This window comes from Mustela nivalis (genome assembly GCF_964662115.1).
Source record: "Mustela nivalis genome assembly, contig: HAP1_SCAFFOLD_494, whole genome shotgun sequence".
In the NCBI taxonomy this organism is placed as follows: domain Eukaryota; kingdom Metazoa; phylum Chordata; class Mammalia; order Carnivora; family Mustelidae; genus Mustela; species Mustela nivalis.
Genome location: NW_028136162.1, coordinates 276,623 through 303,504, shown reverse-complemented (window position 1 = coordinate 303,504; position 26,882 = coordinate 276,623). Strand labels below are relative to the sequence as shown.

Sequence of the window (26,882 nt, the reverse complement as noted above, 5' to 3'; positions counted from 1 at the left end):
TGGGACAGAGGCTAGAAATTGAGAAGGAGGCTCCCAGTGCTGCTGCCATTTCTGGGAACCTGGTCATCAGCGAAACAGCCCACGAGGCATGATGGGTTCATTGCAGAGGAGGGAAGGGGATGTACGTAAGGGGGAGCAGACCCTCAGGCAGGGGTCCCGGGGGGCGGATCAGGAAGGACAGGTCTAGTTGGGGAGTCAGAGAAGGAATGCAGGAGAGTTGGGGGGAGCCGTTGACCCCTTGATCTCTTAAAATAGCCACTCTAACCATTTAACATGGGAGAAAGCTGCCCATTTTCTACCAAGAAAGGTGAAGCTGACCCCAGAGCCAGTTCTTGGTCCACTGCTTTCTTTTCCCTTTTCATTCTCAATGAGATAAGAAATCAATGAAGAGTTTTGAGCAGAGGACTCACACGTCACTTGGACTGCTGTGACAGGGCAAGGAGGGGGGGTGGGGATAGAGTTAATATTGATTGGATATTTACAGCCCCTTTTTTTCGGTCTATACAATAGGAAGCTCCACAAAGGTATCATGAGGGAAAGGGTCTAAAGTGAATTTGGAAAATTAAGTCATAAAAAATTTTTTTTGAAAAAAGAAATTATGGTATTAGCTCTACCAGGTACTCTCACACATCGAATTGTAGTAAGTGAAAGTGTGAGGCTGATTGGGAAAAGAACAGCAGAGCTCCATAGAAAGTTCTGGAAAAGACTGGCATCGATGTACAACTTTGCAATGTGACAAAGTTTGCATTTCCATTATTTGGAGGAAGATTATTCAATAAATGACATTCAAACCATTTCTGAAAGTGCCTAATGATCTAAATAAAAATATTAAATCCAAACCGTATCTCATTATGTACATCCAAATACACTCTGGATGCACGGATAAATAAAATGTAGAAAACTTCCATCTTGGAAGAAATAAGTGAATGTTTACATGATTTGGGGAGAATCTGTAAACGGGACAATAAATGCAGAAAGTACAAACGAAAGATTTACTGAATGGGAAACGAAAACGAGACATTTTCTTCCGCATCTCTCAAATTCATTTGTTTCTCAGGTCCGCGAACTTGGCCAAGATATCATTTCTTGCCTCCATTCATTCATTCATTCATTCAGTTGCCGGTATGAGGAGTACAGTAGTTCTTCAGAAAGGACAAACTCCTGGCCCTCCAGAGCTTACACTGCAGCAGGCAGACAGACTATAAACAGAATAAATAGGTAACATCTATACTATGTTGGGCTGTGCTCGGTTTTCTGAAGCGCAATGAAGGAAACAAGTTATGTTGGGGAGGAGGAATGTTAGAAGAAGCACTCAGAGGGGCTTCTCTGAGAAGTGGACGTCTGGGCGCAGAGCTCTAGGAGGAAAGAGGGTGACCGTGGGGCTAAGAGCTAGGACCCTGAGCCAGATGTGCACCTGACTATGCTTTGCACCCTCTAAGAAGGCCGTGTGGGAGGGGAAAGGATTGCAAAAATGAAGACAGAGGAAATGTCCGCCCAGGGCTGGGGGCTGATCGAGTGAGTGCTTGTGTCTCCAGGGTCAGAGAACAAAATGGTCCTAGAACCACAGCTCAAAGGCAAGCTACACGATCGCAGGCCTCCTTACGTGCTACCTGGCACAACTCTAGTCATCCGTCTCCACCCTCCTGCTGGAGGCTTGGGTCAGCATGGGGAGGTGGGGCTCGACATCCCACGGTGACTGTGGGACTTATGCCCCAAGCTAGATCCTTGCTGAGCATGAGCAGGACACCATATCGATGATTCTAGGCGCACTGGGACTTGTAATGACCCCCCCAACACACATACACAATCAGACGCCACGTGTGCACAGTCTTGTACATCAGATCGAGGAAATGTCATCGTGGGCACAGATGACCATCTGTGGGCCAGTGATCCAAAGGGCTGGAACCCCGGCTTTCTCTCTGGACCTCAGTTTGCTCATTTGTCAAATGGTGGTGGCAATGACGATCCCTGCGTTTCAGGTTTCTTGAGAGATGCAGTAAGTGACGCACGACAAGCTCCTGAGGCTGACTGGGGTGTGCACATGCTCTGCAAGGACGAGCTTCAGGGTCCTGGGTCCAGAGCAAGTCTGGAAGGTCTGAAACTGAAGGGTGGGCAGAGTTACGCTAAGAGAGACTGTTTCCTCAACTTTTCCACCTTCCTGAGGCCATCAGCCTCCAAGGAAGCCTGGTGGCCTCTTTTCTTCAAAGTCAGCAATATCAAGCTGTGTCCTCCTCCAGCCGCCATCTCTCTGGCTCCCCCTCTTCTCCCTCTTGTGTCTACTTAAAGGGACCCTTGTGATGATGACACTGGGCCCTCCCAGATAACCCTGTAGCTTCTCCCTCTTTTAGGGCCAGCTGATTAGCAACTTAATTCCATCAGCCACTTGAATTTTCCTCTGCTGTGTAACCTAGCATATTCCGTTTGCAAGGATTAGGACACAGACATCGGGCAGGAGAACCATTATTCTTCCTATGACGGGGGTAACAAAAACTAAATTTCCTCCTCCCATTCCACAGAGGGGAGCACTGAGGCCCCAGGAGAGGCAGTGAACTGTCCAAGGCACTACCGCCAGTCAGTGCAGTGAGCAGACGCCTTCTGAATGTCCCCACTCCCAGGCCAGGGCTTCCCCGCGTAGAGAAAATTCCATGCGACACAATCTGCAACCAGGGTATTTGGGAAAAGATTTACGCACCACCACCGCGGGAAACACCTGCTGTGCCTCCTAAGCGGCCCAGCCTGGGGTCTTTCCTCTTGGTGACAGGAGGTGAAAGCAAACCCAGGGACAGTCAGTGACTTTCTCTGCTTCTGGAAGTCACTTCAAGTTCAACAGTAATAATTGTAGAAGCGCCCTTTCCAAATCGCAGATTCATTACAGAAAATATTTCAAAATAAATGTCCATTTTCCGCCCCTCGAATAGAAAATCGATACTGCCGTCGTGCTCAGGGCAGATGGCTGAGGCAGGAGTCGGTTTAGTCACACTCCCTCATCTCAAAGGTCACTCGGGAACCTTCATCACGAGAACACCCCCTCTCGCACCCGGGCTGGGGAGGGAGGAGGAGGCGGGTAATTTATACACGTAATTATCCTCATGGAGCGAACAGATGGGAGACTTTCTCCAGGGGACACAGTGTACAACGTCCCATTTCTCACCGGGGCAGCAGGGACAGTTCCAATTAACCAACTTCCCATGAACCGGCCCCCAGCAGAACTCAGGGGAGGGGAGAAGGAGAAAAATGTGCAATGTTTGCTTTCGCGTCTGGCGCAGCCTGGTGCCCACTTGAAAGCTCAATGGTCTCCCCACAGTTAGGAGCCACGTTCTCGAGTTCCTGCCCTCAGAGGCTCCCACACGGGTCCCTCCTCTCCTCTGCCAGGAGGCCAGGGTCCCCAGAGGCACTGCTCCTGACCTGAGGGGCAGGGGGCGCTGTTGGGGGGAAGGGGATCAGACAGGCTGACAGGAGGGCCCTGGGACCCGGGCAGTGGGAGACAGCGTGCACCTGCACCGGAAACACACCGGGTTCCCATCCCTGCCAAGTGCCCTACCTAGCTATGACCTTGGGCCCCTCATCACTACCCTCTAAGCCTCAGTTTCCCTGACCGACAAAGACATGCCATCCACATCGCCTGACAGAGCTTGGGGGACTGGCCAAGAAGACACCCATTGGGTATTTCATCCTATCCTTTTTCCTCTTCTTTTTCACTTTAGTGTCTCTGAATCGGGGTTGGGGGGGCAGCCCACTGACTTGGGGTAAGGAGGGAGGGATTTACAGTGGGGGGTGCAGGCTGAGCTGAGCTTGGAGAAAAGGGCGCAGCAGACGCTGCTGGTTGCCTTCGAAATGTCCCCTGGTCCCTCCCACTCGTCAGTGCCCAGGGACTGCACCCAGCTGAGATACTCACTTTCCCAGACCTCTTTGCGGCTATGGGGCCACGTGACCCCATTCTGGCCAATGAAACGTAAACAGAGTCTGCGTTCTCAGGACTGGCCTCTGACTTCAGGGACTTGGGAGCCCTTGCAGCTCCTCCTCGCTCCTTCCTGCCTGGAGGAGAAGCCGCCCCTTGGGACTCCGAAGGCGATGAGCTGGTGGATGACAGCCAGCGCGCCGAGGTCACAAAGTGGAGAGACAGAGGCTGGCCCCTGGGCCGCGAGTGACTGATACACACTGGCTCTGCCCTGCCTGCCTCGGGGCTTCCTGGGCTGCGAGAAAAACTAACCCGTCTTCGTTTAAGTCCCTCCTGGTTGGGCTTCATGTGACTTGCAACTGAAACGAGTCCTAAATGATACAGATGGTTCGTCAGGGTGGAAGTGAGGGATGCGACGGGCGTTCGCGCCAGAGGAACAGCAGGAGCAAGGGAAGGGAAGCAGGGGAGCACCGCCTGTGCGGCGGCCACGGCTGCTGCTGCTTCTCCACCACCCGCGCCGCTCCAGGTGACCAGTCAGGGCGGCCTGATGGGACTCCTTCAGGAAGATTCCAGAGAATGATTTCAGAACTCTAACAAAACACCCGGGCATGGTCACCCTCTCCTGTCTCCCCTTTCAGACAGTCTTCACATCTGCAACTCTGTGCAGCCAGCTCGTTGTCAAGAGGGGAGTCGGTCTGTGGACCAGGCTGACGTCCCCGAGATCCCAGAACAGAAAGTGGGAAAGACCTGAGTCCTTCAGGCCGTCCCTGAGCCACCGTATTATGCACCTTGCAGCGACCTGAACCCCCGTGTGAATAATAATTATCACTGAAGTCATCCTTGCTGAAGACAAGTGGAGTTGGGTCAACCAAAATCCTCTAAACTGATGCTCTGTGTTTGAAGGAAAAAAGATGCATCGATCAGCGTCCCTTAACGAGGCTGATAGCATCTGGTGGTTCTAAGTTACTGCAAGCACCCCTTGCCATAGTAATCTAGAGTAGATCATAGCACTTGCTTCTGGGCAAGACTTTGCAGTCTTTGCTGGAGTCTGTGTCACTCGTCAGGCATCCAGCTTGATGGTAAGAACGTGGACCGTGGGCCAAACGGTCCAAGTTTGAATCCTGCTTCTGCCAACTTCTTGCTTTATGACCGTGAATGAGCCGTTCAAACTCTCCTTGCCTCACTCACCTTAACAGCGAGGTAACACTCCCAAATCCCTCAGGGGGTGGCCCTAAGGCTTACAGAACAGAAATCATGAGAAGAACGGTCTCTGGTCCGTGGCAAGGGCTGCGTCAGAGTCAGCTGTCACTGTACTGAGCGGCGATAATAGTCCCATATCACAGATAAGGAAACCGAGGCACAGAGAACTAAAGGTATTTGCCAGGGGTTCGCACAAGTGGTAAATGGAGAAGCTGGGATTTGAGCCCAGGCCATAGGACCCCTGGGCCTGATCTCTGAACCACCGTGTTACTTTGGATCCTTTCCAAGGCGGTCAGACAGGAGGACGCAGACAGCTGACCAGGTGGCTGTGATGCAGGCTGGGACCGCGAGTGTAGTCCAGCACCAGCAACAACGCCAGGCTTCTTCTCTGCCAAGCTCCTCACGGCTTTCCAGCTCCTGTCATTTCAGAGCATGGTTATAATTTCTCTGTTGCATTTTGAAGCCACTGGAAGGGTCAGCGGGCTCCCAGAGATGGAGGGAATCTAGCCAAATTACCACCATCTGGCACCTCCCAGGAAACAGCATATGCTCTGGGCCTCTGCATGAAGCATCCCTCCAAATGCCTGCAGAGGAGATCCTAAACGCCCCCCAGCCAAGCGCAGGTGGTCCCTGAGCCCCTGTAGAGGAGCACCAGCCCCCCACAGCTGGCAGGCTCCCCCATGCCCTGGGTCTTCTGGGGCCTTCCCGAGCCAACAGCCCAAAGGGGACCAAGCTTGGAAGAAAGCACTCATTTTCTTCTTCTGGCTGGAGCAGTGCTCCTCGGGCAGGAGGTATGGAAAAATAACTGACATGAGACCAGACTCGCAAGCGTGGGGCAGGAATGTGGGGCCCAGCACGTCCAGGCACTGCACACGGGGCCAAGAACACAAAGGTAAATAAACCCTCATTCATGCCCTTAAGATGTTCACATGGGAGAGAGAGAGACAGCGAACAGCGGAAAGGAGCTCTTTACCGAGTCCTTGCCGCAGGCCAGACACCCATTTTAAACATAAAGACATCGGGTCTCCACATCTGCTCCTCAAAGTGGGTCCTTTTATCATTGTCATTTCTCCCAGGAAACTGAGGCATACACAGAGAAGTTAGGTCGCTTGCTCAAGGTCACACAGCTTATCAGTGGCTGGAGCCAAGTATGAGCCCAAGACATCTCAGAAGAAGCTTGAGATGTGCTCCAAATAGAGTTGGATGAGGGCGTCCTGGGGCCCCGAATGGGAAGCAATGAATTCTTCCTGCTGGGGAGGGGCTGCTCAAAGGGAGGAGGAATCATGAGAGGTGGACAGACGGACTTCCAGATGAGGGTAATGATGATGAGAATAATAGTAGCCAACACTTACTGGGTGCTTACTAAGCAACTCTGCTGGGTTTACTCAGTGGCTCCACACAACACACTTAAGAGGGTCACCAACCTTAAGCAAGGTTATAGATGTGACAGTCGAGGCACAGAGAGGCTGGATGACTTGCCTCATCTCAGGTGAATGGGGAGAGGCAGAGCCAGGATTTGAACCCAGGGAACTTGGCCTCAGTACCTGTGACCTCACCACTAGACCAAAGCAACAGGGGAGATGGTCGAGGGACAGGAAGCTCTCCGGGCAAAGAAGGGGAGGTAGGATGGTGCCTGGCCTGGGTAGGGAATGGGTCACTGTGCTCACTTCGGCAGCACATATACTAAAAAAAAAAAATGGGAATGGGTCACTGTGCCCGGCATAGTGAGGGGGCAGACTGTGTGTGAAGGGACACGAGGGGAAAGGGGGTGTTAAGAAGGCCCTGAACTTGCTCTTAGAAGGGATGAGATCTCAGCTGAACGTGGCTGAGCTATGTCAACAGTTTCTCTGCATCGGGGTCACGTCGAGCATTCGGTGGGGATTGAGTGCCAGTTGTGGCTGTGGCAAACATGTGACCTTGTCACTGAAACTCAGCATTCTCTTCTGTGAAATGGGCACATCACAGCTTATAGTAACATAAAAACTCCAGTGCACAGAATAGTGTAAGGGAGTGAGAAGCGAGGAGTCCATGCTGGTATAGCCTTGGAGCACAAAGGGTGAGATGGGGCACCAGACATGAAGCTGTAGAGGGACGTGCGGGGCAGGATGTGCAGGGAAACAATGAGAACCATACAGATGGGAGAGTGCTGTGCTTGCCATCAGGCAGCCTTCTTAACTGCAACCGACAAACCCCACTGTGGTTTATGCAAAACTAAAACTGATTAAAAAATAGCAGGCAGCATAGAGACTTTTCCGAAGAATCAGAAAATCAAGATCAGAAAATACACAGCCACAAGCTGTATCTGACTTCTGGGCACAGGAAACCAGAAAGTGCTCCGTGCTTCTCCAGAAGGACCAGATGCCTCCACGGCCTTGTTTAACAAAATCTCCATTCTCTTCCCTTCCAGATCACCTTCTCAAATGAGAGGATCTGATTGGAGAAATCAAAGTCACGTGACTGCCCCTGCAGCAAGGGAGGCTGGGAGGATCCATCTGGAGAGGTGAGAACTGCATTATGGGAAACTCTCCAAACACAGGGTAGGCATTCAGAAGGTGATGAGCAACCTCAAAAATTCTCAAATGCCCTTCTGTGGTCTTGTAGTGAGATTTCTCCTGAAGGAGCCTCAAGGTCAGGATTTTAGAAGGACAGGACTGGAGACCTGGGAGATCCCTGGGAATCAGCAAGAAGGAACAGGGACATAATTGTGGGCAGTGGTGGCCATGATGCCGAAAAAGGACAGACCTAAGAAATATTTAAGAGGGAGAATCCGTGGGACTTGAAAACAAAGAGTTAAAACCATCAGGGGAGGGGGATGCCTGGGTGGCTCAGTTGTTAAGAATTGGCCTACTGCACAGGTCATGATCCCAGGGTCCTGGGATAGAGTCCCGCACTAGGTTCCCTGCTTGGCGGGAAGCCTGCTTCCCCCTCTCCCCTTCCCCCTGCTTGTGTCAAATAAATGAATAAAATCTGTAAATAGATAGATAGATAGATAGATAGATATGAGGGGGACACAAATGGAGCTTAAGGGATCACCAACCCTTGAGGGCATTGCAAAAACCTCTGCAGGGAAGGATACAAAGTGTCAGGGTGGCTGACTTCAGGCCAGGAAGTTGGGGTGAGAAGCAGGTGGGGTGCAGGGGAGGGCTTTAACGGTTCTACTCGCTGTGCATCGGTCTCTTTGAACCCTCTGCAACAGGGATGTGCTCCTCAGCCATCATTCTTTTACCCGCTCAGATATTGCTTTTCCAGGAAATACTAGCACCAAGATCTCGAGGGAGCCAAGATCAGTGGTTCGTTCACCCTTTAATCCCAGGGTCCTGGTGTAAGGGCAGACCCACCCCAGGTACTCCGTGACCATTCGTCATGGAATGACCATGTCTCTTGGAGCTTGGACTCCAAGAAGGTCACTTCTATTGGAAAGAAATAAGAAACAAGAGAAAAGTTCTATATTCCCAGCCCTCCTTTTAGGCAACACTGTTCCTGAAAGAAGGAGCAACCTTCTCTATATTCATCAGTGATGTTTTATTACGTCTTCCCAGTGAATTGGCCTCAGGATCGGGGGTGAGGTAGAGCCGCGGACAAGGCCCTATCTTCACTAGCTTTGACCACATTTTCAACCCACTGAAAGATTTAAGATTTGGCAGTAAAAAGAAAGTGCACAAGGGGAGGGAGAGAGAAAAGCGTTCATAGTCTGGCTCCATTCTTTACCAGCGGTGGGACCCAAGGCAAGTTTCTTTCACAGCTGGATCCCGGTTTCATGCTTTGGAAAACAAAAGAGGGGATCCCCGAAGCAATGTCTGGCCTGGGGGTTAAGTGAGGTGATCCACTTGCACACTTAGCAGAGACCCTAACACAGTAAGCACACTACGTTAACACTTGTTAGTGCAAACTTTTCATTACCTGGGCCAAGTTGGTCATGCCTCTCGGATTTCGTGCCTACTGTTCCCCTTCACCTGAAAAGTGAAGAGTCCTTGTGACCCTTCCAGGTGTGTAGCTCCTTCTCAACACAGGTTTTGGCTTCAATGTCACCTGCTCCGACCACACAAACTAAAATACCCCCCCCTCCAATGGAGTGTCTGTCTAATTTCTTCCAAGGACTTACCACCCTCAGAAAATACCATCTTTACTTTCATCACTTATTTATCATCTATCTTCCCACAGGAGGGCTGTCATGGCATGGGGGAAGGGCTGTGACGGGTGGTCCCACTGCGTGATCCCAAGCTGGGGACAGTGCCTGGCCCAGAGTGCGCAAACCATTCGCATCTGGGGAAGGATGGGCACAGTCTAGACTCGATTCTTTCCTGCCCTGTGCTGTCTGGGGTCTGGTCTTCACTTCATTCTCCTGAAGGGCATTGGTGCAGTGGAGGGGACGTCTCTGGGTTCTTCTTTCTACTCATCCCATTTTAGCTACTGTAGATGTTTACCTGCAGAGACTGGAAACAAGACTAAACACAGGAAAAGTTGATTTCTCTCTCTCTCTCTCACCTGTGTAACAGGGAAGCTCCCTGCTGCAAAGCGGTCAGGACCCAGGCTCCTTTGTCTCCTGGTTCCCCCACCCATAGGGCATCAGCCTCACCCACATGGCCCCGATGGCCCCCTGTCCCATCTGGACTCCACACAAGGAAGGAACACGTCAAAAGGCTCCAGAAGGAAATTATTCCCACCACTTCTGCTCAGTCTGGTTGGCCAGAGACTGGTCCCAGGGACACACTGACACCAAGGAAGCTGGGAAAGGGAGTCCCCACTCTGCACAGCCAGGAAGCCAGTGAGAAGGAGGGACCGCTGTCACTGTGGTGCAGAAGGGGACGAAAGAGGATGGCCGCCCTCTCTGACCCATGTCCCCCCCCCCCCTTCCCTGGGGCATCTGTCAAATCAATGCCCTGTGAGAGAGGAAGGCAAGAATGGGCTGAGGAGGGGCGGCCAGGGGTCTGCCCCACTTGGGAGGAGTGGGGGTGGTTCGAGCTGCCCCTTTGGGCCTCTCCCTGCCCGCTCTTGCTCTCACTGTCACCTCTCCAGCCCCACTTGGGGCTGTACGGGAGTTTCTTCTACTGATAGGGTCGAAGTAGAACTCATCTCCCTTCACCCAAGGCTGCCAAAGGCCCTTGCATGCCCCAGCCCCGGCCGTCTGGCTCTGCTTCTCCATCCCTGGTGCTTCTCCACTCTGCTGGGTCCCGCCCCCTGGCACGGACAGACCCTCAGCAGCTCTCTGCAGCCAGCTCTGGGCTGTTCTGCCACACGCCAACCTCTCGGCCAGAGAGAGGACAAGGCAGCCCCTCAGGCTCCCTGGGACGGAGTGGGCTGTTGGTCAGGGTGCGTGTGGACAGGCAACCATGTCATAGTGTATCTGAGGACAGCTTCTGGGGGCAGGGCCACGTTGCAGAGGGATCTGCCCATGGGTGTTCTGCCCCCTCAGCCTTCAGCTGCACATTCTGTCTGAGCCCAGGCACTTGTTGTCAATGGGTCAATGGGCCAATGGGTCTGAGGAGGAAGGAGACCATGGAACAGGCGTGGATGTCTTTCCCCGCCCCGCATGCACCCTCCATTTGTGGGAGTGGCAGTCAGCTTCTCCCCTGGAGAACCACCCACCATTCCCCCATTCTTCGCCCCTGTAGTTGGCATTGGGCTGACCCCCACCCCTGACTCCACAGGCAAACACAAGACCAAGGTATGCCCAGTCAGAGAGTTCCATTCTCCTGGACATGCTGTGAATTAAAGCCAGTCACAGGGACCAGGTCAGACCAATGAGAGTTTGGGCTGAGAGGTTTGCTAGAAGCCTTCAAGCTTCCTCTTATTTTTCTGGGGTTGCTGACCTGTAAGATGTAACCTGAGGTTGCGGAGGCCATTTCTGCCATTAGGAAAGAAAAGCCTTCCTACAAACTGAGCCAAAAAAGATGAAAGAAGGGCAGAAAGAGGGAATGCAAAAGGCAGACTCCCCAGTCCAGCCGTACCTGAACTCCACCTATCCTTAGATGCTTTCATCACAAGACTCTTTGTTGTCTTACACCACTTAGAAATAGATTCTTGTCACCTGAAACTGAGAGCTTTCTGCTTATGGCTTTTCTTCCTGGATCCGTAGAGTAACCCAGAGGATGTGGGGTGAAGCTGGGGTTCCCACCAGTGTGGACGTCTGCTGTGGGTTCCACCTAGTGGGTCACCTGCCCTTTTATACCCCCTCCCCCCCAGCACTGCCCGCCCTCTTTCCCTCAGCCCCTGCTCAGCTCCTTCGAGCCTGTTTCTCACTCCCTTTCTTCCCCTTTGTGCACCTGAGCCTAAGACCCCTTCCCAACACCACGACAATTCCACAGCTGCCAAAGACAAGTATTGTGATACGTGACAGAGCACCAATTTCTTAAAGCTTTCTCTCTTTCTCTCAAGCCAAAACATTTTTCAATTCTAATTAAATTTTAAATCGTGGTAAAATATACATAACATAAAATTTACTATTGAACTATTTTTAAGCGTACGGTTCAAAGGCATTAAGTACATTCACACTGTTATGGAAACATAACCCCTGTCCACCTGCAGAACACTCTTCATCTTGCAAAGAGGAAACTCTATTCCCATTAAACAACAACTCCCCATTCTCCCCTCCCAGACCCATGGCAACCATCGAGCCATTTTCTGTCTGTATGAGTTTGACGGCTCTGGGTACCTCATACAATATTTGTCCTATTGTGACTGGCTTATTTCACTTAACATCCTGTCCTCAAGTTTCATCTGCATGGTAGCTTGGGTCAGAATTTCCCTCCTTTTTAAGGCAGAATTACAGTCCATTACATGGATAGACCACAGCTTGTTTATCCATTCATCTCCTGATGGTCACTTGTTGCCTCCACCTTTCGGCCATCTTGACCAGAGCTGCTATGAACATGGGCGTAAAAGTACCTTTTCCTGTCCCTGCTTTCCATTCTTCGGGGTTATAGCACCAGACGTGGGGTTATCGAGTCACGTAACAATTCTATTTTAATTTTTTGAAGAACCTCCATTCTGTCTTCCACAGTGGCTGCACCATTGTACTTTCCCACGAGTAACACGCACAGGTTCCAGTTTCTCCACAGCCCCGTCAATACTTGTTCTTTTCTGGGTTTTGTTTTTTGTTTTAATAGTGGCCATCCTGGTAGGTGTGCAGTGGTATCTCATGGTGGTCTTGATTTGCATTTCCCTAATGAGTGATGCTGAATCATTTCATGTGCATATTGGCCATTTGGAGATGTGTGTACTTAAGCCTTGGAGCCTCCCTTTCTCATTTCATTCATCCTTTAGTCATCCATCCATCAAATATTTCTTGGGCATCTACTACCTGCCAGGTATTGTTCTATGTGTTATAGATACAACAACGACCAAGACAAAGCAAAAACAAAGTGAACAAAATAAAATAAAATAAAATTGAAAGCTGTTAATCTCTTTGTAACATAATTCTTATTTCAGAGGGCTTGTCTCCAGCATGAAATAAAATAATGTCTAAGGCCCCCATCAGAGGTGGGTCACCACGCAGCCCCTCCTGCACCTCTCCTCTCTCTCCCTGTGCCTTCACACTCCCTCCATCCCTTCTACCATCTTCTCCCACCTGGCACCATCCAGCCTCCCCTACCTCTTCCCTTCTCCGTGTGCATTTCAGGACCGGGGGAGTCTCAGAGCTGGAGCTACCTGCCTGTGGAGTCCTGCTGGGGATTTCCATCCCTCCTTCAGCTTTGCTCCTGCAATATAAGAAAACATCTTGAAAACACTCATCAAACATTACTTGTTAGCCCTGCCGTGGAGCTAAGCCCATGGAGAACATCCACGAAGAAATGCCGTCTTCTCACAATAAAGTCCTTTGTCTGATACATTTATTGTCAATTTTCTGTGACCCAGCATATGGTGAGGCTGGGACAGACAATTCAAATATCTACAATGAAGACGGATGGGAAAGCAGACACTACTGTTTCAGACTCATGCTGAGGAAGAGGCGACTTGGAGGTGGGAGATGTCTGGCTAATGAGTTCGGGGTTGACCCAAGCCTGGAGCAATGGGCGGAATTTAAACTGGAGATGAGTGGACAGGGAGTAAGAAGTGGGGAATAAGGCTTATCAGTTGGCCTTCCCTTCTGATAACGAATGATGACTTCCTCCCTGCTATCTGTCACGTACCCTCTGAAGGGCTTTATCTAGATTAACTGGTTTGATCCTCACAACGGACTATTCTAGAAGGTGTTATTAGACCCGTTTTCTAAAGCATGAAACTGACATAACAGGAATCAAGTCATTTTCCCAAAGTCATCATACTGTTGAGTGAATGATGCCAAGTTCAAATCCAGGCCTGGTCTGACTCCATGAGCTAAAACAGTCCCCACTCAACTGAGTCCTCCATACTCAAGGGCAGACACACATACCACCTGTTGGATTCCTAGCCAGGCCTGTCAGGCATGCAGTCACTGTTCAATAAGCACGTGTTGTGTGCTAATAAACATTTGCAAAGAACTTTTCAGTTTATAAAACATTTCACCTCTGTTAGTTCATGTGTCCTCCCTGGAACCCTGGGAGGGAAAAATCAATATTCCATAGAGTAAGAAAATGAGGCATGTCACCAACCAACAAAGTAGCAGAATTGGAGCTTGAACCTCTGTTCAAGAAACTCTGACAATTCCTGATTTGGGGTTGTTGTCTCTACAGGCCAAAGCGTTAGCAGCCTTCTAGGCCAGAGTAGCCACAGCCCTCAGGTAAGAATACGATAAGTTGAAAAGGAGACTAATGTTGGGAGAGAAGTTTATCAGGTTCTAGTGCCCAGTGAAGAAAATAAAGCAGAGAGGTAACTTAGAAAGGAAAATGACAGACATCCCCTTAAAGATCTGGGGGGGGGGGGGGGAATCTATCAAGGCAGCAAAAGTCACATGTGCAAATGTACTGAGGCAGGAATGAATAAATAAAGCAGAGAGGGAACTTAGAAAGGAAAATGGCAGACAACGCCTTAAAGATCTGGGGGGGGGGGGATCTATCCAAGGCAGCAAAAGTCACATGTGCAAAGGTCCTGAGGCAGGAATGAACTTGATGTGTTCAAGGGTCAGAGAGCATCCCAATTCATCCGGAGTGTTGCAAGCATTTTATGGGGTCCAGGAATATAGAGTTAATGCTAAGGAAGGAGGAGGAATTTTATTCTAGATGCAGTAACCCCCCTGGAGTTCTGATGAGTCTTTTTAAATATTCCCTCTTGCAATATAGGGAGGATTCACAGGAGAGTACAAAATGGAAGCAACAAGGCTGAGGGACTCAGAGGTCCAGGTTAAAAAATGGTGATGGTTGGGACCAGCATGGACCTGATGGAGACGAAGAGAAGAGAACAATGCAGGACCTATTATGGAGGTAGAGCCATGGGATTTGCTGATGCCTTGGAAGGTGTCAGGAGGAAGGAATGGGAGCAGTCAGGCCTTGACCTTGCATCATGGACAGCTGGCTAAAACACAGCTTCTGGAAGCTTCTGTCAGTGGAATGGGACGTTGTCTCAGTAGGAGCTGAACACAAGTTGTCTTGTGTCCTTAGGAAGAGGTGAACAGGACCCTGATAAATGCCTACCTTCTTCTCCAAGCTTCTCCCTGGGGTTCATTCCATGTGTCATAGGAGGGCATGGGCCTCAGGAACTGCCAGGTTTTCCACCTCTCTGGATGGGGGCATTCCGCCCTGTCTGCTGCTCTGGACAGAGAAAGGCGGGACAGGGAAAACATGCACAGCTGCCAGCCCCAGCACTTCGTCCATCGGCGGTCTGCTCAGGCCTGTGTGTTCTGGAGCCAAGCAGCCCGTACAGATGGGCTCTGTTAGCTCCAGGCACAGAGGCCCTGGTACTGGATCCCTCACCAGCTGGTGATGGACGGTGGTCGGAGGTGGGACTCTGCCAGCCTGAAGACTTAGAGGTTTCAGATGCAGCCAGGGGCAGGCATGAGTCCCCGCAGTGCACCTTTCTACTGGCACAGAAACATCTAGAAGGGTCTGGACATTTCTCTACAAGAATTGGGCAGGGGGCTGACCTTGGCTTCAGATACCCCTATCACTCTTCTCTGGGTGTCCACCTGCCAGGATTCCTACAGTCTAGCAGCCCACGCCCCCGCCCCCCACTTTCCTGGGGGGCCAGGCTTTCCCTCTTCATCTAGGCTCCTCACCCCAGCAGGGAAGTGTCCCGTGTCCCTCCCCTAAAAACTTCTGCGTTCTATTTTATCTCATCTCTGACGACACTGTTCTTAGAACTTAGCTAATCTGATAAGAGGATGTGCACGGAAGTGTTAAAAGCTGCATTGGCTGTGTCATCAGTGACTCGGATTCCTGTCCCAGCATCACCCCTAATTAGCTTGGGGAGATTAGAAAGCCCTGGAGAGACGGTAAGGCGTGCTCAGCACCCAACCAAACTCTCTCCTTGGCTCACGCAGAGGGCGGGGAAGAGAGAGGAAAGACCGCTGCTCCCCACCGTGGGATCCACCATGGTTCCGGCTCTGTCCCTGTGCTCTGCAACCGTGGAGGAAAGAGCATTCTGTGACCTGCCGGGGCAGGGGGATGGCCCTGGATGGGACGCTGGGCACGGGGCGTCCACACAAAGCTGTATGTAGTACAGCATCGCAATCACAGCGTTCATCATCGCGTCTGCTGCTGCTCTGGATTACTGACAGGGGCACGGACTCTGGCTGAACACATCTTCTGTTTTCCCTGCAAAACAGGTGTGTTTCTGACCCTCGATTCCCACGGGAGCACTTTTAGCCACTCTGCAAACTCAAGGGCCCGTTTGAAGCAGGGCCATCCACACCCATCGTGATAACCATCTCTACCATTCAACGAACACCAGCCGTGGGTCACCCTCTGTGCCGGGCGCTTTAACATGTATGTCCTGATTTCATCCTCTTTACAGATGGTTGACATTGGTATTTGTCCTTTATCAGGCAGGAAACTTGGGGGCTCGGGTGCTGACCTGAGCCTGCACAGTGGGAAGAGGCCCACGCAGGCAGGACCGCCTCACAGCGCCCTTGACCCCAGCATCGGCATTCTCTCTGTGACCCTTGCTCCTCCTGCTTTGTAGCAAGACTATAGGCCCCAGGAGGCCCAGATTGATTATCTTAAGTTTACAACCCTTCCCTTTAGGTTCTTTTGACTCCTGCTTTGCTGTGTTTGTAAAGGGCTTTTCTCTGACACAGAGAACTTGACTGTTTGCAGAGGCTGGAATTGTGGTGTCTCCGCCTCTCACTTCGCGGCCTGGCATGTCCTCCCTTCTCCTCTCCTTTGCTCTCTGTCCTCTCTTCTCTGACCGTCCAAATGATACTCTAAAGTCTCCTTTATTCAAGCCACAAAACCTCCAATGCAAAGTGGCTGATGCGGGAAGGCGGCACACTGGCTTTTGTAACCGAGCCTGGCAGTGGGGAAGCCGGTTTCAGGAACAGCTTGACTATGGCGTTCAAAGGATGCGGTCGGGACCTGGTGTTTCTATCTCGTAGCTCTGCTCTCAGATCAATTTCCCCTTGTGGCTGCGGCATATTTCATCTGTTCTCAGATGCAAGGCTTCTGGAAAAAGAAAGAGCATCTCAGTGCCAACACAAGTGTATTCACTCAGCAGTATTTGGAAGCATCGCTTTGCTGCACGTGGTTTTCTAGGTGCGGAGGACACCTGAGAGAATGCAGAGGGACATCCCTGCCCTTCGGGAGCTCACCGGGCAGGCGGGGGACGGACAATACATGGATTTGCAAATAAGTACATGGAAGATGTCAGGGAGTGACTCATGTAATGAAGAAAAGCAGCACAAGGCCAGGAGGTGGAGGAACAGTGGGGTGGTTGCCAACTTAGAGCGGTCGGGAAGACCTCTGGAAGTCACTCTTCAGAGAGGCCTCCATGAAACAAGCTTTGTGTGTCTTGGAGAGAAGAATGTTCCAGGGAGAGGGAGCAACAAGGCAGAGTCCCAGCGAGGGACTGCTGGGTGTGTCCATGCAAGAACCGGAGGTAGAGATGCTGGAGACAAGGGGAAAGGGGGGGGGGGCTGTGGAGGGGGTAGGAGCCCCATCAGGATGTGGGAGGAGCTTGACTCTCCGTCTGCTGTGAACAAGCAGCCAGTAGAGGCCACAGAGGAGCGGGAGGAGCTCTGATCTGCACCCAAAGAACCCTCTGGCAGCAGGGAGACTCCCGGACTTTGCGGGCCGCATGCTCATTTGGGGATGAGACCCCGGAGCGCCATGGTGTGAGCTGAGCAGGGGTCGGAAACAGTCCTCCAGAGAATCATCGCACCCTGCCAGCAGTAGAATCGCATGGTGGGAGGAGCTCTGTGGAGCACGGAACCAACCCAGCGGCCCTCCCCTCTACAGCCCAGAAACATTCCCGGTGCCTCCACGGGGTCTCTGAGGCGCACGCTTGGGGCCTATACAAGGGAAATGAGGCTGTTCGTGTCCTCCGTGCACACGTCTATGCCTTGTCTTCTCTGATGGATCAGGGGTTGGTGCACAAGTTCCCTGGGCCAAATACAGCCCACACGGCCTATTTTTATCCAGCTCTTGAACTATGTTTTTTTTACATTACACACACACACACACACACACACACACACACACACACACACGATAAAGACCACACTTGGCCTGCAAAGCCTAAGAGAGTCACTACCGGGCCCCTAGGGAGGACCTTCTGTTCCCTTCATTCCTGCCTGTCTTTCTGGATTGGTTCCAATGGCAACATCTGATTGCATTGCGATGTAATCAGTCCTCTGTGATTATCAGTAAATGCACGATGTTTCAGAGCACTCAGAGAATCTAATCTTGCCATCCACATTTTCATATACAAGAGTCAGAGTAGACGGCTGGTACTGACAATTATGTGGGACATCTGCTGTCTGTCCCCTCACTGCATCTGCTCTGCTTCTTTGAACCACAGCACCACTGTTTTCATTTGGGGACACCCCCCAACTCTTCTTAGTGCTTGAGTTTGCTGAGGCAACAGCCCAGGTTCCAGAAGGGAGTTTTAAACCCACACTGGGCCAATAAGCTGAAAATCTGTGATTGCCTTTTAGAAACTTGGCAGAGTAGGGGATGAGGGGTTGAGAAGATGCCTCTTCCCATTGCCCTTGGAAGGGGGAGGATCTCACCAGACCACTGGGGTGGTTGGGGTGAGCCCAAACAGAGGAAGGTGGAAATGAGAGATAGAGAGAGAGAGAGACTGGGTCTGCTGATGTCAACTGACCCCATTAATGACTATTTGTGTCCCAGCTTCTCTTCTTCCCAGCTCTGTGACCTTGGTAGGATAACCATCAGGCCATTTCTGAGAATAAATGGGAATGCTCATAATTATTCTGGTGGTGTCTCAGGCAAGCCAGCATATATGGTCACTCTGGACCGGAGCAAATTTCTTTAGGTCTCATGGTCTCAGGTTCTCCATTGAGGAATATCCGTCCCCAAAGTGATGCTGTGAGGATTAGATTGTGTGATGTGCATCTTTATAAGACTGCCAGGCCCACCACCAATTACCCAGATGGGCTTGCTACTCTTGCTGTCATTGTTTTCTCATTAATTGTCTGTCCCCGAGCACCTTGAAATTACCTCCCATACTTAAGAGAACTTCCTTGCTGGGCCAGTGGTGCTCACTGTGGTGCTGCTCTGCTCTGCAGCCAGAGGTCACTCCTGGTTTTGGAGCTACCACACCCGATTCTTTTCTCTTCTCTGAGATTGTGTGAGCCATGTGATAGACTTTGATAAGTCCTTTTACACTTACACAAGCTAGATGGATTTTTCCTGTATATAACTAATTCATAACCAGTAAAAGCCCCTAGATCCAACCATGCCTATAATCCTCCCCCACACAGAATTTTCAGTTAAACAAGATAATCATCCTTCAAGTTCCATTTAATTTGGATCCTTATCACTCGCAGCCAAAGCCTACTAATTAATACACATACATACTTGCTATCAAAATTAGGGCAGGGGGGAGGAAATGTAGAAAAGTAAAAACCACAGTTCTTATATAAAACCTTTAAACTACAATTCCTTAAACATTTGCCTAGCTAGGAAAATGCAAACAAAGCTTCTGGTGTGTTGTGGTCCCTCTTGGCAGGGCTGCAGGAGTAAGCTGAATCCTTCCATGTGTTTTGAGAGGTGATTGTCTCTAGAAAAGACCATCTTTCTTCCCACTGTGAACTTGTGATTCTCCAAAATCTAGAGTACCTTGTGGCCATATAAAAAGGAAAAGAAAGCAGCACATTCGGATTACTGTACAACACCCCCCACCCAACTCCCTATAAAAAAGTGAAACCCAAGAAGGTCAGGTTTTCTGAATACAGACCTTTGTGAAAACCCTTGAAAATTTATCTTCTTATCAACACCCTCAAATAATTTATTTGGATATGAATGAGGGTTTCAACCCAAGAGAAAAAAATTATAAACAGCTCTGGAAATAAAATTCCCATTCATGCTCCAAGTTCACGTTTCTGACATTATTTCTATATGCCTGTCAGGGCTGGGAGAAAGAAGAGGGGAAAAAATCTGAGCACTAAGACCAGGACTTTGCTTGTGCTATATTTCTATGGGTAGGCACAGCCACTGATGTCACCTCAGAAGGAGGGGTTCCTGGCACCTGGGATTTGGTTCTGGAATGTCAGCCCAAACCTGGATGAGAGTGGGACCTAGAGGAGTGTCTTGTTTTTAAGAGAAATCCAACTAATGCATTCAAAGACATCGGTTATGTGGGCATGATTTTAAATATCATTTTAAAACATTATACAGTAGAATTTAACTTCAGTGTACATTTCTGTGAATTTTAATGTATCTATGTGTTGCGTAACCACCTCTTGGTAATCAAGATAGAGAGCAGTTCTATCAGCTTTCCCCCACAAAAAAATCCAGCCTCCTGCTATTCCATTATAGTCGCTCCCCTCCCCCACCCCATACATAACTCCTGGCAGCCCCTGTCCTGTTCTCTATCAATATGGTTTTTCTGCTTTTTCAGGAAGTCATATAAATGGAAATGTACAGTATGTAGTTTTTGAGACTGCTTTCTTTCACTCAACATAATGCCTTCCAGATTCAAAGAAGGTGCCACGGATCTCTATAGTTCATTCTCTTATTGTTGAGTTGCCTCCGTCACGTGGATGAACCCCAGACGAGTCCACCATTTGCCCTCTAAAGGTCACTTCCGTTGCTCTCGTGTTTTTGCAATCATGGATGGAGCTGTTATGAACATGTGTGTCCAGGTTTTGGTGTGAATATAAGTTTCCTTTCCTCTAGGGTGAATACCCAGCAATGTGAGCCTAGGGTCATCTGGTAAGAAACTGAAAAATAGTTTTCCAGAGTGACCATACCGTGTGGTGTTCCTAAAAGTCACGTGTGAGCTCTCATTTTGCCTCATGCTCTCCTGCGCTGCTGCTGTCCAGGCTCTATTACAGCCTTTCTTGGACATTTGCGGCATTGTCTCGTTGTGGTTTTCCTTGGCATTTCCCTGATGCCTAAAGACAGAGAAAAATCTCATCACATGGGCATTTGCCTCCCATATATCCTCTGTTCAAGTCTTCGCTGATTCCTTAATTGGGCTTTTTGTTTTCTTACTGAGTTTCAAGAATCTGTTACATATTCTGGATAAGTGATTTGCAAATATATATTCTGATATGCAATTTGCATATATTTTCTCCCAATAACAGATCCAATTTAGCAGTCTTTCCACAGCCTTTTAACTTTTAATTTTTATAGAGTCAATTTTATTCATCTTTTTCTTTTATGGGTTATGCTGTTGGTATCAAGTCTAGAAACTTTTCCCAACCTCAGGTCACAAAACTATTTTCCTATTCTTGGCTTTGATTCCATTTTTCTGTTTGTTTCATGTGTGTCCATGTGTATTGGGGGATTTTTTTTATCATGGCTACTTTAAGGCCTTTGTCTGAAAATTTTAGTATCTGTGTTACTTCCTGTTGGTGTCTGTGAACTGTCTCTTCCACAAGTGGTGACATTTCCCTGGCTCTTTATAGATCAAGCAATTTTAGATTTTATCCTGGACATTTTGTCTATTACGTCATGAGACTCAGAGTCTTGTTCAAATCCTGAGCACCACAATGTTACTTAAGAGTTTGGGTATGAGAGGGGTGCCTGGGTGGCTCAGTCTGTTAAAGGTTTGCGTTCAGCTCAGGTCATGATCCAAAAATCCTGGGATCGAGTCCCTCATCAGACTTCTTGTTCAGTGGGGATCCTGCTTCTCTCTCTGCCTGCTGTTCCCCCTGCTTATGCTACCTTTCTCTTTTTCTCTCTGTCTGACAAATAAATAAATAAAATCTTAAAAAAAAAAAAAGTTTGGGTATGAAAGACTTGAGAAAAGAAGGCGAGGGGGGTGGAGACATTCACACTCTCTCAGAGTGTTGGCCTGTCCCTTTACGAGAACAAGGCTAGGAGGCTCCTCTGGGCTCCTCCAGGAGCTCTCTCCAACTCTGTCCTAGCACCTGTGTCTGGGTTTGGGGATCGGGTCACTTGATACCAGAAGCGGAAATCTGCTCACCACCAGTTTGGAGACTTCAAATTCCAGTCTTCCCCAATCTATCTACAATGATTTCCTCGTCAGAGTCCTTCATTCACGGCTCTGTGCAATCTTCCCAGTCTCTATAGATTTATTCAGTGGGAAAGACAAAGAAAACTGCTTCTCTTACCTGGAGCCAGTAGGGCCAACATCATTTTTTTAAGACTGACCTACTGGGGCACCTGGGTGGCTCAGTCGGTTAAGCACTGACTCTTGACCTCAGCTCTGGTCTCGATCTCACGGTCAAGAGTTCAAGCCCCATGTTGGGCTCCACACTGGGTGTGGAGTCTACTTTGAAAAAAAAAGATGAAGAGTGATCCATCCATTCATTCCACATGTTTATTACAATTGTCCTTGTGTCACGGTCCCGTATATACTTGCCCCTGGTATCACGGATGTGAGCTTCTCCAGCTCCGGTTTCTGGTTTCATTCATCCCTGAGTCTGGCTTGGTTGTGGTTTGGTTTGGCTTGGGCTGGTGCCTTGACAGAAAAGGGCAGAGGGAGCATGCTTCATAGCAAGTCTAATACAGGATCTTAAGTGACTCCATTTCTCTGTTCGTCCGTGCTTCCTGTAATGTTGGCTTCATCTCTGGACGGCACCTTTTACCCATTCTGGCCTCTCATCTTGAGGACAACGGAATAGATCCCGGGTGTCTAGGACACAGGTCTTCTTTAATCGTGTAGCACAAACTAGGGAGAGAGCGGGGGTCTCATAGTATCTCCTGTGTCTGCCTTAAGTTTTTTCTTTTCACTAGCCCATATTGGGCTATATGTCTATTCCTAAGCCATCATCAAAGTCAGAATGGGGAGAGTGTGAAGCTTGACAGAAGCTTCCATGAGCTCCCCTATGTATCTGAGCGTGGAATCAGTCCCGCCCAATACTTGTGCCTGGGAATACAGGAGGCGTGATTTTCCCAAAGGAAAATCAGTGTGTAAACAATGGGGGAAAGGCCAGGTGGGTAGATAGATGCAATGGAGCTAAAACATGTAAATTAATTTTGAATGCAAACATCAGAAGTGGTAACTCATCCTTACATAATTATTTCAAATGGCTTGTTGTTCATGTAAGCAATTATGTCCAGAGGTTCAAACATCAGGAGTGGCTTGATTACGATCCCTCTACATTTATCTTTCATTTTCTGCGAGGCACCCTTCTCCTCCTCCTCCTCAGCCTCGCTTCCCAAGATGGCCCAACCATTCCAGGAGTCAAATTACCAACGCCTCCACCTCCAGAGGATGGTTCCAAGGAAAACATGAGTTCCGCACTGAGTGGGCCAAGCCGTATCTAGGAAAACATTGCACATTGATGGGCTTACACCTGGTTTTTCAGAAACAATCGTGTGGCCCAAAAGATGGAATTACTTTAGTTTTCTTAGGATATTCAGGGCCTACCACTGTAGTTGGGCATGAGGTCCGTTTTTCTGAGAGACATGAGGTAACTAGAAGGAGGGAGGGCGTCCCCTGAGGGCACTGCCGGAAGGAACATGGGCAGTTAGAGCCTGGATGGGCATGAAAAATACCTACACATACCAGGGCACCTGGGTGGCTCAGTAGGTTAAGCACCTGACTCTTGATTTTGGCTCTGGTCATGGTGTCAGGGTCGTGGGATCGAGCCCCATGTCGGGCTCCCCACTCAGCTCTGAGTCTGCTTGAGATCCTCCCTCTCTCTCTCCCTCTGCCCCTTACCCTGGCTCGTATGTACACAGTCTCTTTCTGTCTCTCTGAAATAAATAAATAAGACTTTAAAAAAAAATGCTGATAAAAACTACCAGACATAGAATCATGTCCTTTTAAAGCAGAGAATGGGTCTCCTTCATTTTGAATTTCCACAATATTCAGTCAATGGCCCTGAGTAGGTACTCTTGATCAATTTCAGAGGACTGGACTAATGAGTTCAAACCACCAGGCTCTAGGAAATAAAATTCTAATCACATTTAAAAATAGGATTCACAGCCCTAGGGCTAATTCCCATTGTAGGCACTATAATGGAGAGACACGCTTTGTTATAGCTGTGTCTCTGAAAACCTGTCAAAATATTTTGAAGTTAGGTAATAATTTGGTATCTGTTAAGATTCTATCTTCAAAAGTCTTTTTTCAGTGAACACAGAGCATTGAGGACAAGGCAAAACCAATGTCAAAACATTCATTTTATATCGTTTTATCTTGGCTTCTAGGCTAAAAGCTGTAATAAATTGACACACGTCACAAAACTCAAAACTCAGACAGTTCTTAGGAAGGGAACCATGATCACTGAACACCCAGGCATGGTGAGTAATTCTGAAAGTCAATCCTGGAGGAGCTCAAGGAAGATAAAAACTCTCCCACACTCCTGGGCAAGGTGAGATTTGGACAGAGTCCTGGGGGTCACTAAGCGGTTCCTAAAAGTCAGGGACGGTGTTGCGGGGCAGAGGGGGAAAGTGAAGCATCCACTGCAAAGGTTTAGAGCCAAGAAAAGGGAGGGGATGCCGTGCTAGGGATCCCTGAGACCCCCTCCCCCGTCTTCTGGGAGGATCTACGGGACTCAGCATATGGTTGTGTTCATGGCTCTGATTTATTCCAACATAAAGAAACAAAACAAATCATTAGGGAGAAGGCACCTGGTTTTCCAGAGGAAACCAGAGCCACTTTCCAAGGGTCTCACTCCCTGGAGTCACACAAGACTGCCTTCATTCCTCCAGCAACGAGTTGTGACAACACATGTGAAACATTATCCACCAGGGAAGCTCATCAGAGAGCTGGGGCCTGAAATTTTTACCGGTGGCTCGTCATGGGACAGCCTCTGCCTGGCACCTGCCAAGATGCCAGGCTCCCAGAAGGAAAGCAGGTGTTCAGCAGAAACTATATTGTTTTGTATAAACAGTTTAGGCTCAGGGAGCCTCTCTTATGAGTCAGGATGTTGGGAACCCTCCACAGATCCCAGTTCCCAGACACCAGCCAAGGGCCAACACTCTCAGCCCAGCCTTTCAAACCCCCCCACCTCAGGCCGGCTACGCTGACTCCCTTCTGCACAGACATTCCAAATCTCACCCTTCAGGTCAAGGCTCTTCACGCCTCTAATTGCAGGGACTTAGCATAATAATAAATGACAGCTGAGCGCCCCCCCCCCAATGATTGGGTGAGCTCCTGCCTCAGTTTCTTTTTTCTGAAAAGTGGCTGATCTAAGTAACTCTGGCCAGAGGTGAGAACACCTGCTCCCCTCGGGGGAGATGATGAGTATCCCCTCCCTGCACCCCCCTCCCCCACAGCCCCTGATGGAATGCAGTGGGGGAGGGAGGCAGGGGAGCCTGTACAGGCACGGACAGGATTCCTCTCCACTCACCCCACCCCATCCTGGCCTCCCAGAGCCTCAGGCCACTGAACAGAGCGGGAGAAATGGGCCAGGTAACAGGTGGATTTACGCCCTGCCTTTCAAACACTTTGAGAATGAGCACCTGCATGACTTCATTTCTTTCATGAAGATCAGGAGACAGCCCAGACGCACAGGGATACAGGAGTCGCTCTAGAACCATGCTCGGTACCCAGGGTGACCGGGAAGCGTTTGCAGAAGAAACAAGTGCATCAGTAAGTGAACGCCGGGATGAATGAAACTTGATGGTGAGTGGAGAAATGTTTTGAAAATGACTTCCCTTGGGTTTAGCAGAGCAGAATTTACTAACTCAGTCAGTTGTCAGCTGTGGCCAGCTCAACTCTGTGGTTACAAGAAGCTCTTACTCCTGCACTCATGGGCCCACAGGGCCACAGCCCCATGGCTGATCTGGGCTGGACTCCACCGGACTTGACGCCATCTGGGACTCATGTCGCCTCCACGCTTATCCTTCCCAGTGTGATCAGAAAGGGGCCACTCGGGCGCCTGGGTGGCTCAGTGGTTGAGCCGCTGCCTTCGGCTCAGGTCATGATCTCAGGGTCCTGGGATCGAGTCCCGCATCCGGCTCTCTGCTCAGCAGGGAGCCTGCTTCCTCCTCTCTCTCTCTCTGCCTGCCTCTCTGCCTACTTGTGGTTTCTCTGTCAAATAAATAAATAAAATCTTAAAAAAAAAAAAAAAAAAAAAAGAAAGGGGCCACTCTTCCCGTGGCTGATCCCTGAGAACCAGAGCAGGATGAATTGTGGGAGCACATCGATGTCTTTGCTCTTGTCACTTCCACTGATGTGAAATTGATCATAGCAAATCACAGAGCCAAATCCCTGTCAAAGGGGTGTGAAGCCCTGTCCTTCCGCCCACAAAGAGAAGGAAAGAGGGTGACTATCTGCTGAACCATAATCCTAGCTGTCCCATGAGCCACAGCCTTACACTTACTGATAAATATGTATACACACACACATAAACGCTAGAATCCAAAACACCCTCCTGAAGGGAAAAATTAGAGTGGCCACTAATGCAAGCACAGCCCACCGCCACGTGCCAGCGATCTCAAATTCCAGAAGCACCAAGGATAACAGACAATGGCCCTCAGGGAGCTTCTCGCCAATTCTGGGGTGGGGGAGGGGAGACCATCGCTCCTTTAACAGGTGGATCCAGCCCACACCTTAACCCCAATTCCAACTTACAGGACAGCTGCCGTCCTGGCCTGGGGACCCCGGATCTCTTTACATGTTATCATAGATCTGTTGCCTGCCACCACACTAAAGAACTCTCCATGGGTTGTCTGGAATTCCTAAATCAGCCCCGCAGAGAGCTTGGCAGATACACCGGGCAGGCTCCCCACTGGGGATGATTGATGCCAGACTCAAGGCAATCATAGGGTCCTGGCTTTGTGAATCTCGGTCCCACCATGTACATCAGCTCAAGAGAGACATCCACTTCCCCCCAACAGGTGAGGCCAGTGGTGGATGTGTTTGGGCCACAGCAAAGGATAGAAGGTGCTGGAAACACATCGGATTCTCCTGTATCACAGGGCATTCATGAAAAAGCACCCGCCAGCCTTCCTTAATATCTATTTGGCCCCCAACTGTGTCCTTACCTTTCTATAGTGGAGAGGACAGAGATGGACAGCCAGGTGCTAGATGGGCCTACATCCCATTGGGGTACCCAGACCCCTGGGGGACGTGAAGATTTTCTAAGGTTTCATAAGCAGGGACACGATAACAGCATCCATTTCCAGACCCTCCTCTGACATGTGTCCTGTTTGGCATTTCCTCCTTCACACTCCTTCTTCCACTGTATAAAAAATGGGCTTCTCAGTCAAGGTACCAACATAAAACGGACAGCACACTCAGAGTGCGTAACCCCAGGAGAGTTTAAGAGAGGAAATGTTTATAAAGGGGTGGGTGGGGCACAGGAAACAGCAAAGGGTAATGCAGCCTC

General features: G+C 49.7%; 1 long non-coding RNA gene across 3 annotated transcripts; it reads right to left on the bottom strand.

Annotated features, from left to right (window-relative positions):
• Positions 1 to 1,078: 1,078 nt before the first annotated feature.
• On the bottom strand, positions 1,079 to 26,807 carry LOC309857197. 3 transcript variants are annotated; one of them, XR_014307532.1, is made up of 4 exons: positions 26,539 to 26,807; positions 14,647 to 16,611; positions 12,690 to 12,795; positions 1,079 to 2,101 (listed from the first exon to the last, which is right to left on the bottom strand). It is a non-coding gene; the product is annotated as an uncharacterized lncRNA (long non-coding RNA). The 3 variants fall into 3 exon arrangements; XR_014307534.1 differs by lacking the exon at positions 1,079 to 2,101 and adding an exon at positions 11,418 to 12,413; XR_014307533.1 differs by lacking the exon at positions 1,079 to 2,101 and having other exon boundaries at positions 11,418 to 12,795.
• Positions 26,808 to 26,882: the final 75 nt, after the last annotated feature.